Source organism: Tiliqua scincoides, chromosome 7 (assembly GCF_035046505.1).
Source record: "Tiliqua scincoides isolate rTilSci1 chromosome 7, rTilSci1.hap2, whole genome shotgun sequence".
NCBI lineage: Eukaryota > Metazoa > Chordata > Lepidosauria > Squamata > Scincidae > Tiliqua > Tiliqua scincoides.
In genome coordinates, this window is record NC_089827.1 from 67,478,869 (window position 1) to 67,490,355 (window position 11,487).

The window sequence follows — 11,487 nt, forward strand, 5'->3', positions numbered from 1 at the left end:
GTTCCAGCTCAGGGTAGGATTGCGCCCTAAATTTACACATGCTTTCAAACTGCAGGAGCTGAGCTCTTTGCAGGGTGATTAGCAGCTATAGCATCTGATTTTTCAATAGCCTCAGGTCTTGAGGGAGTTATCTGGTCTTTCCATCACCCTTTGGCAGTTTGGGAACCACTGCTGTAAAGAAACTATGCAGAAGGCTGGTCCTGATTGGGACCACAGTGAAGGGCTTTGGAAGGGCCGTGTTCACCATCTGGATGTGATCCAGTACGTGAACTATTCTTGGGGGGGACGGGACGACTGCAAACATGCCCTAGACCAATGACATGATTAAAGTTCCTTATATAATGTATATTTTGGTTAAACTATTTTCTATAAAAGATCTAAAATGCTCAGAGCAGGTACTTTCCTATTTTTTTTTTTTTTTGAAAAGTGACCATACTATTAGTGTTTATAATCATTCACTGGTATCAGGCTACTCAATTAAGTCTGAGGAAATTCTGCTTTTGGTTGCTGACCATGTCATCATTTCAACTTGTAACACTAGCAGACATCCAACTCGAAAGACAAACAAGATATCATCCTTTCACAGATGTGTACCTTCTCAAATATCAGTGTCTTGTTTAAATGTTCCTTCATGGTAAAATATCCCTGCTCTGGACAACTGAAATATCAGAAATAAGATTTTTCAGTACAATCCTATACATGTCGACTCAGTAGGAAGTCCCACTGAATTTAATGGACCTTGCTCCCAGGCAGGTGTGTACAGAATTGTAGCTTTTCAGCTTAATCCTAAAGGCAGTGCTGGCACTGCAACTGCTTAGGATTGGGCCCTTCGTCCAGCCTTTTCCATGATGAGTAAGTGTTCCACCTCTTAGGAGATTTTGAACAGCAAACAATATCAAACAAAAAATGTCACTCACATCATGACATTGTACAAATATGCGAAGGATATGCCCTGTTGATTGTCTGAGTCATGTCTACGTTGTTTCTTTCAAATTATTCAAAACATGCCAAACAAAATGTTGCCATCAAAAAAGATGCATAATGCTTTCAACTGAATAAGCATCTTGTTCACATTTATACATTAGAGAGGCTATCCAGCAAATCTTAAGATGATTGAATGATCAAAAATAAGAATTTCACTGGAGGTATAATTATCTTAAAGATTTATTTGTCAGTTTTTGGATCCCAAAGCACACACCCATATTAGATTGAAAGACATTGTTAATTTAGCTAGGAACTCCATCCCATCTCACTTATGGCCCAGTCCTATCGTCCACCAGTTTATGGTCTGCAGACACACTGCTGGAGCATGTGCTGCCTGCAATGGTGTAGAGGTGACCAGACGACCTGAAAAGTAAGTAAAAGTATTTTATTTACTTCTCTATAGACCACCTGGATGTCAATGAGTCTCCTCAAACCTACACTAGGGCTTTTGCTGACGTAAGTTTGAGGAGAGTCATGGGGTGAGTCCAGGTTGGGAAGGGGGCACAGGATCTTGGCATGTGCTGCTCCACTGAGATCCTCCCTGAAACCACTTCTGAACTGTCCCCTGATTGGCTTGATCCCAACCCCAATCCTCTCCCCCCCTTCCCCTGCTGCCTCCATATCTGCTCCAGTGGGTGTCCGAAATCCACTGGTAGATGCACGAAGCCTCCAGTTGTTTGCGCCAGTGGCTCAAGAAAGCTTGACAGTAGTATGCCTTCCATGCCATCGTAACAAGACTTGCAGCAGCAGGTCATGAGATCCTGCATTGTCATGTGGGTCCTGCATTGGATTGCCTGTCATTCGATTTTATGTTTGTTAGATTTGTGTCCGTTGATGCAATTATAATCAAGGAATGAACTTATGGTCCTGGCTTCATGAAGTTCCAAGAGTTCATTAAGTTTCCCTGCCTTGCCTTCATGAAGTTCCCACATGTTTTCCTCTTATGACTAAGGGTCCAAACCTCTCCAACTTTCCAGCAGTGACGCAGCCATGCCAATGGGATGTGTGCTGCATCCTGCAGTGGTGGTGGTGGGCAGTCACAATGGCCTTGTAAGTTATGGGTATATATATTCTTACTTTGGGGCTGCATTGCCATTGCATTGCTGCTGGGAAGTTGGATAGGACTGGGCCCAAAGTTTATTTCTAAGAAGCTGCTTTTTGAGATGATTTTCAGCTTATGCTTGTTTCTCCCAACATAATATAATTTGTGATGATGAATAAGTAACAGTGAGCCATTCTCTCCATCAGACAACCACCCCCTCAAGGATAGGGAAGAATTTGATGAAAAGTCAATGGTAGTCGGCACTTGTGGGATCTGTGTTTCACATTTACCCTGCACATGCCTGATCTCGTCTGATCTCGGAAGCTACACAGGGCCAGGCCTGGTTAGTACTTGGATGGGAGACTGCCTGCGAATACCGGGTGCTGTAGGCTTATACCATAGTCTTTCGAGACTGAAGGTTGCCAACCAACCATCTGTTCATATTTTTTTCCAAAATATGAGTGTTTAGCCACATTTTCTTCTCAGGTATCAGGTGTCTATGTTGACAGCAGACGGGACTAGCTTCAGTGTCATTCTCAAGAGGCAAGGGAAATTTAGTTATTTTTGTAATTGTCATTTTGAAGTAGCCAGATCCTCAAAAGCGTTCTTGACTTTGAACATCAAAAGTTTTGATTCCTCCAGCTGAGTCACTCTGAAAGAGTGTCTTGACTCTGTTTATTTAATTACTTCTGTGAAGCTTTTCTGTTTTCTGATTTGTGTTACCCAATTGCTTTGCCTTTTAAACAATTAACAGCTAAAGGGATGGCAGAAATAAATAAAACATATTGAATGTGCTTTATTTTGGTAAAGGATGGGCTGCTGCTTTCAAATCTTGGACCCATTTTTCTGCTGAGAAATATACAGCAAATTTCACATTTTGTCTCTTTAAGATTAAATATTGATAGCCTGACAGATGTTGTAATGAAGATTATTTAACGAAGGCGGAGAAATGACTGTGGATTTACTTAAATCATAGTATAAGGGAGTGTAATTTCTTTCTGACAGCGTGCTGCATTGCACATGCATCTTTACAAATAATGCATTTTCTTTCTCAATTGAATGTATAGAAGAGCTGAGAGTTCTGATTACTGCTCCTTTGACAGTCCAATCCCAAGCTGCGCGGGGCAGCAGCAATGCCAAAAATGGCTGCCACTGCATCCAGCATGCTCCAGGCAGCCGCTGCTGACTCCTTGGGAGAAGGTGACTTTCATCCCCTTCCCCCAGCTAAAACCAGTAACCTCACAATGGGGCTACTCAATTCTACATCGACCCAAAGGTCGGCGTAGAATCAAGAGTCTCCAGGTTGGGCGGTGAGCCAAACACAGAGGCTCTGGATCCAGTGGACCTTTGTTCCATCGGTCCCACCTCCCTCCTGCCCCACTCCCTCCCCCTGGAACACTGCCTCCCCACCCTCTCCCCCTATCTGCCCTTCCTCTATCTCCCCCCTCCCTGGAATGCCTCCTCCCGGCCTCTCTTCACACCTCTCGGCTGCTCAGTGGTCCGTGCAACCGCCAAGCTGCAGAACTCCGGCACTCACCTGGCACTGAGAAAAGCACTGGCACTAGGGTCTGCAAACATGCCTTACGGCATATTTATAACAGTGCGTGCCGACTGTTAGTTGGCACACCGAGCTCAACATTGGGCTGTGAGTGCTTGGGACGAAAAGGAACAAGGATCACCGATTTTCTAAAGAAAGCATCACTGGTCTCTGTTTCTTCAAAGAGAAAAAAGAGGGACACCCCTTCATTTCTCCGGAACATTCGGTGCCTTCATTTTCTAGACCTGCGGTTTCCAAACTGGAGACCCCTGTGCAGTGAAAACTCCCTCCTCGTCCCAAGCAGCGCTTATCATCCTGTGCTCTGCCACTTGCTCATCACCTGATCTGGGCATAGGAACACCCTGAGGATTCATGTCTAGGACATCCTGGTGCAAAGCCTGTAGACTCAACCGCCCAGAGCATTCCTATGCCCAGTTCATGTGATGAACAGGCAGCAAAATAGTAAATGCTGCTTACAAGGGGTGGGATCTTGGCAAACAACAGATCTGGCCTGCAGGCCAGGGTTTGGTAAGTCCTGTTACAAGCAGATGAGACCAAATCAAATGATTCTGTCTGGTTGCTTTGTACTATAGAAGGCTACCATACATACAGGAAATTTGAAACTTCAAAAACTTGCAAATAATAGTGGCCACACTATTTAAAAAAAACAAAATCTTCAATTAGCTGAGGATACAGTCAGTCCTTGCCAGGGCTTTTTTTGTTCCAGCACTTTTTTTTCCCTTTCACTGAGGGAAGGATTCCAACCTCTGACCTCATGCTCCACCTTTCCTTTTTTTTTTTTTTACACCCCGGGCTTTGACCTTGTGCTCCACTTTTTTTTTTTTTTTTTTAACTTCGGGCTAGGGAGGGATTCGAACCTCTGACCTGGTGTTCCACAGCCCAGCACTCTCTCCATTGGGCTACAGGAAAGCCGTATTCAAAGTGCTCAGAACTAATATATAAGGTCTTGAGCCCAGCTGGTGGCCATCAGCGCCTCAAGTATTAGTTCCAAACACTTTGAATCTAAGAGTTCCTATGGCTCAATTGTTAAAGTGCTGGTCTGAGCCAGAGGCTAGGGGTTCAAATCCCTATGAGGAAGATTTTTTTTTTTTTTTAAGGAGGGGAGGTGCTCCATGGCTGCAAAATATAAAGGTTGGTTGCCAGTTGCCAAAAAGGGGGCCAGTTGAGGCTGAAAAACTCCTCAAAGTTCAGTTTAAAAATAAATAAATAAATAAATAAAAGATTAATAAGTTGTGAGTTCCTGCACCTTTTTTTTTTAAAACAAAAAAAAGCACTGGTCCTTGCTATCCGTGGATTTGCTTTGTCATTTGCTTACTGACTGTTCGTGGGTATCCATGGCTGTTCGCTGCATCTGCGGGCATTCTAAAGCTCTCTGTTACCTCCTGACATTATTTGCAGGGCCATTTTAATTCATATCACTGCCATTCTAAAGTTCTTCACTGCACCCATGGGCATTAGGACCTCTCTGCAGCCACTCAGGGCTCTCTGCGGCCTTCCTGAAGCTAGCCATGGTGGCCACTCTCATGCTGTCCACGCCACTCTAAAGGTATTCGCTGTATCCAAACCATTCTGAAGGCATTTGCTGCTGGCATCCCTGACCAGGTTGGCTACACATCCCCCTAACCCCATCGATTCCATAGGATCAATGATTCCCTACTCACAAATTTGGTAACCTCTGGGGTTTCCAGGAACCTAATCCTAGTGGATGAGAACTAACTGTACTTTAGGGGAAATTAAGACAAAATGAAACAGCTTCTCAGCATTATTCAAGCTATACATACATACATACATACATACATACATACATACATACATACATATTTTCCTCCCAAATGACCCAAATAAGTTATATGACTGGTGTTGTTGGATGCTTGACTTCAGTGGAACTAAGCTGCCTTGAATCCAAATACTCTTTTAGCTACTATGTGGATTAAGATGTTAGTCTCACTGAAACAGTATGTTGGAGTGTAAAATGGGCAACAGAAAATGGAAAAGAGACAGAGAGAGAGAGAGAAACATAATGGAAAGAGAAAAACAACGGAGACCAAAGGACACTCACACAAAACTCAATTGTCTCAATTTGCACTGTAACGTGAAAAGAAATATTTGTATGATGGAACAACATACAAGAATACATCCTTATGCACATAAATTTTAGAGTAGTGTCAGTGGAAAATTCATGTTGTCCAATATTTTATCAGAACAAACAAACCTTTGCAGAAGTACATAAAACACCCATATTCCTTGATGTTCAAAGGATTCAGATAGGACAGAGGTTCTCTTTGTGTATTCCACTCCATGAATTTCCTCTTGCAATGTTTGCCTTGAAATATTTTGAGATGTATGGATTTTCAAGACCCAGGAAAGTGTGCTTCCCAAGTTGTTGGAAGTTCTCCAGGTCACCTACTCAAACTGCTCAATCTCAGTCTGCCCTCTGATATCCCATTTACCTAAGATTGCTGGCAGTCATTAAATAAGTGTATTATCTATACTCATCATTCCACCGCTTTGCCATAGCAACATTGCATAAAAAAAAATTCTATACTTTTGTTCCCATTTTCACCACCAGAGGAGGACATGCCTATATATATTTTGCCAAGAGTCCAAAATGTGCCTGACTATGGAGGAACAGGGTCATTTTACAGCCCAATCCTATCCACACTTTCCTGGGAGTAAGCCCCATTGATTCTAATGGGACTTACTTCTGAGTAGACAGGCATAGGATTGGACTCTAAGACTGAAAAAATTAAGAGCCTGGAAAACTAGCATCTCAAGGCAATCACTTTGAGACAATCATTTTCAATGCAAGGTTTTAAAAACAAAGGCAAACTATTGAAGTGGTCTTGACACTTGATAGTCATGAGCCAGTCCTGCAATTTGGGAGGCATGAATGGAATCATTATTGGTGTTTTGCGCTCTTGACTTCTCCAAGAGGTAAGAATTTCTAAGGCAGCATTTTATAAGTCTCTTTGGGGAAAGAAAAAAACAACAACACAACACTGATCATTTTGCAAATATACAAACTGGGCAGGCAGACAGATCTAGTCTAAAGCAGCAGCAGTTCCCCAAAGCATGAGCTCAGCCTTGCAGGTCACCCCGAGGCATGCAGCAAGTGCCTTTAGCTCTCACTGCCTAAATGGATGGACAGCTTAGTTATAATACCTCCATTCAAAAGAACTTGAGAAACTACAGTACTTCTGGAAGATAGAGAATCTTTTGTTGAAACAATCAAGACAGAGGTGCAAAGGAAGTCAAACCTTCTAGGGTGCAGATTATTCATTTCCCATTCTTCCCCCATACTCAAAATAAAAATGTTGTACCAGCTGTGGCAAATTCTCAAACAGCCTTGAGATTTCTCAGTCTGTCATAAACTTCCCCAGGAACAGGACACATTCAGCATGGTGTATTGGAATTGCAGAAGATCTGGCGAGGAGGTAGGATATGGTGTCAGCAGTGGCCCCTTTAAGGGTGAAGGCCTGGGCATTCAGCAGGGAGTGTACTGCACAGCTGCAGCCACTTGAAGGCAATAGGGTTCTCAAAAGGGCCCTCAAAATAGGTCATAAAAGCACCTGATGAAGAGAGAGTTTGGTGTGGGTAACAGAAGGAGAAAAGTTGGAGACTGGAGTAATGGACTGAGGAATTGATGGCTAATGGACTGATGTGTGAATGGACTTTGGAAGCTGCTGGAGCAGAAACTGCTGGAGACACTAAGACTGGTGTTTGGCTGCTGTGCCCAAGACCTGCTGCGGATCAAGGGGCTGCTGTAGTGGCGGGAGGCTGCTGACAGGAAGGAGGACCTCTGTAGGTTAAACAGGCAAGCTACCCTGATGGTGGGGTCCAGCAGTACTACAGGGCAGAACCAGGGTCATTTTTTGAGGAGAGAAGGGGTGACAATTAGCTAAAAGTGTGTATAATTCTCCAGGCAGAGCTTGGACGGGGAATCTGGCAGAGCACATGGAGCACATGGATCTGAAGGCCTTAGGGATGGACCTCAACAAGTGGGAAACCCTGGCCTCTGAGCGGCCCGCTTGGAGGCAGGCTGTGCAGCATGGCCTTTCCCAGTTTGAAGAGACACTTTGCCAACAGTCTGAGGCAAAGAGGCAAAGAAGGAAGGCCCATAGCCAGGGAGACAGACCAGGGACAGACTGCACTTGCTCCCGGTGTGGAAGGGATTGTCACTCCCGGATTGGCCTTTTCAGCCACACTAGACGCTGTGCCAGAACCACCTTTCAGAGCGCGATACCATAGTCTTTCGAGACTGAAGGTTGCCAATACATGGAGCTGAGTTGTAGAATGAGATAGATTGGGAAAGGGCTCACCCTCAGCAGAAATTTCAGACTTCTGTAACCCACCTGAACACAAAGGGAACTCCATGAGCTGAACCAATGACCCAGACCCATCCAGAAGATGCCCTTCTGACCATTTCTTCTGACTTCAAAGGCTCCTTTGCAATGCAACCTGAGTAGTCCCAGCACCATGAGCTATGACACCTACAAACTCAGCCAAGAACCCTTCAAAACACAAGATTTCCTTGGCTGAAAAGGTGAAGGAAATACATACCAAATATCTGCAATACACACACACGCATGGCTGAAGCAACATCTAAGTGTGCTCTGGGAAAAGCATCTGATCTGGTCTCTCCCATCTCCTAAGTTCTATCTGAGGTTCTGAATCTCTGTTTGGATTTCTGCCTTTGAGCTGCCCACTGTCAGCTTCTCTGGCCAAGATTGTTCCTGGTTTGCATGTCATCTTGGGCCAAAATACTAACCTGGCTTGGGCCAGAACACTAGCCTAGCCACCACTGCCTGGAGCAAGATAGTCATCAACCATCACTATTTTCCCCAGACTTGCTTTCAGACATACAATATGTCATGAATAGAGGTGGGTGTTTGGTTGGCAACCTTCAGTCTCGAAAGACTATGGCATAAGCCTACAGCACCTGGTATTCCCAGGTGGTCTCCCATCCAAGTATTAACCAGGCCTGACCCTGCTTCGCTTCCAAGATCAGACAAGATCAGGTAAGTGCAGGGTGGGTGTTTACAATTTTACTTTTTGGGTGTTTTCCAAGGTTAGAAGTGCAGAAAGCGGTGTTATGTTTTTATTCCAAGGATATTAAAAAAAAAAAATTATAACTGCTTTAACAGTGTACTAGGTAGATGATATGGTGGTATAGTTTCTGCAGAAGTAACCACATGCGTGTGGAGGTGTTAGAGAATATGTAGAGGTGTTAGAGAGCAGGCATTTTCAACCACTGTGCCATGGCACACTGGTGTGCTGCAAATGGTCTGCAGGTGTGCCACAGGAGTTTGGGGGAGGGTCATTTATTAGTAGGGGATGTGAGACCCTCCACCCCACCAACACCATGGTGTGCCTTGTCAATGATCAAAAACTTATGCTGTGCCCTGACCATTTTAGTGCCTTGACAGTGTGCCCTAAGATGAAAAAGGTTGAAAATCACTGTGTTAGAATGGTTTTATTTTTTGGTGGATTTCACAGGTTTTGGGTTTTCCTGTTTTTTTTACAAAAATGAGAAGTGCAGAAAGCGGTGTTACATGTTTCTATTTCATTTTCACTGAGAAATCCCACCTCTAGTCATGAATAATGCTATTGCTACCACCTGCAAAGTGTAAAAGAGAAAAAAGAAAATTGGCACCAAACATTGCCACCACCATATTCTGGTGGGCAGTTCCCTGCAAACGTCATAAATAACTTCATAAAAATGTCTCTCCCTCCCTGAATTTTTCATTTTATCCACAAATTATTTAGAACTTTGGAATTTCACCCAGAAATGTCACCTGTTCTGTTTGGTCCACTTGGTCCTAAATATCTCAGCACCTTCAGATCTCACCAATGCTAAGATATTTTTCAGACCAGCTTGGTCCTAAATATCTCAGCACCTTCAGATCTCACCAATGCTAAGAGATTTTTCAGACCAGCTTGAGCCAGAATAGAAGAATCAAAATATAGTGGCAAGGGCACAGAAGCAGAGGACACAATCCTCTGAGGCAGCCTCTGCAAATCGCCCCAATTACATTCACAAGTGTCACATCAGACACAGCAGCAATATGGAAATGCCCGAACTGCAAAAATAATTTTACGATCATATGCAGACAGACAGGATGTGCACAGCGGGAACCAGGAGGAATATTACTGTTCCTGCTGCTCACAAGAATTCTTCATAGGGACTATGAAGCAGCACTTAAGTAGCCTGTGCTGGAAAGGAATAGTAGTTAAAAAAAGAGCAAGAAACTGGAGACTAAGACTGAGCTAACGCGGTTTCTATATGTATAATGCATAAACGAACAGAACCTAAGAAAATAGGAGGTAAACCGTTGCAATGGAAACCTTACAGCAATGACCTCCACAATCTCATGAAAGGATTTGTGAGCTTGATGCGCAAGTCAACAACAAACTAGAAATGATTTTATCAGCGGCCGGGCTTGGGAATGCAGGGGATGGACAGAGTGGATAGGGAGATGCTCTTTACACTCTCACATAACACCAGAACCAGGGGACATCCACTAAAATTGAGTGTTGGGAGGGTTAGGACAGACAAGAGAAAATATTTCTTTACTCAGCGTGTGGTCGGTCTGTGGAACTCCTTGCCACAGGATGTGGTGACGGCATCTGGCCTGGACACCTTTAAAAGGGATTGGACAAGTTTCAGGAGGAAAAATCCATTACGGGGTACAAGCCATGATGTGTATGCGCAACCTCCTGATTTTAGAAATGGGCTATGTCAGAAGGCCAGATGCAAGGGAGGGCACCAGGATGTAGGTCTCTTGTTGTCTTGTGTGTTCCCTGGGGCATTTGGTGGGTTGCTGTGAGATACAGGAAGCTGGACTAGATGGGCCTATGGCCTGATCCAGCAGGGCTGTTCTTATGTTCTTAACTACAATTCCCAGGAGGCCTTGCAGGTCTCTTGTTATCTGGTGTGCTCCCTGGGGCATTTGGTGGGCCGCTGTGAGATACAGGAAGCTGGACTAGATGGGCCTATGGCCTGATCCAGTGGGGCTGTTCTTATGCTCTTAACTACAATTCCCAGGAAGCCTTGCAGGTCTCTTGTTATCTGGTGTGCTCCCTGGGGCATTTGGTGGGCCGCTGTGAGATACAGGAAGCTGGACTAGATGGGCCTATGGCCTGATCCAGTGGGGCTGTTCTTATGTTCTTGTGGGAAACCGTTTCAATTTAATTCTAGGTCTAAAAACTTGCCAGGCTCTGGGTCTCACCGGAATAAAATATGTATACTAGAAGGGCAGGACAGAGCCCAAGGGGGCATGTTCTTGGATGTTCTTAAAGGGATCAGGAGCCTGTCTAGAGAATACACAATAGAGTGGATGGAACTCAATTGCGTCACGAGCCCTGGAAGAGAAATGAAAAGAGAAGCTGATAGGCAAGTCTCCCATGACACAATGGAAGAAGTGAAATAGCAACCAAGAGTGTGCTATTCATAAGGACCAGTGAGAAATTCAGAGAAATCATTAAAATCAAGTTTGTTTTTGACACGATACCTTCTCAAGTTTACGGCCCAATCCTATCCCCCATCTGGAGGATCTGGAGGGCAGGAGGTCTGGTCTAGAGGGTAGAGCCTCCGTCTGCCTGAAGATAACATCCACAAGGTCGCCAGTTCGAGGCCACCGGCACCGTGCGACCTTGAAGCAGCTGACAAGCTGAAGCCAAGCTATTTCCATCTGCTCTGAGCGTGGGAGGATGGAGGCCAGAATGTGAAGCCAGATCGGAATGAAACACCTTGAATGTAGTGGTTCTTGAAAGAAAGAACCTTCTTTCAATTGTAAAAATCCCTATTTAATAAGGGATTTAAATAAAAGCCTGCCTATGTAAACCGCCTTGAATAAAGTCTTGAATAAAGACCAAGAAAGGCGGTATATAAATACCTGATTAT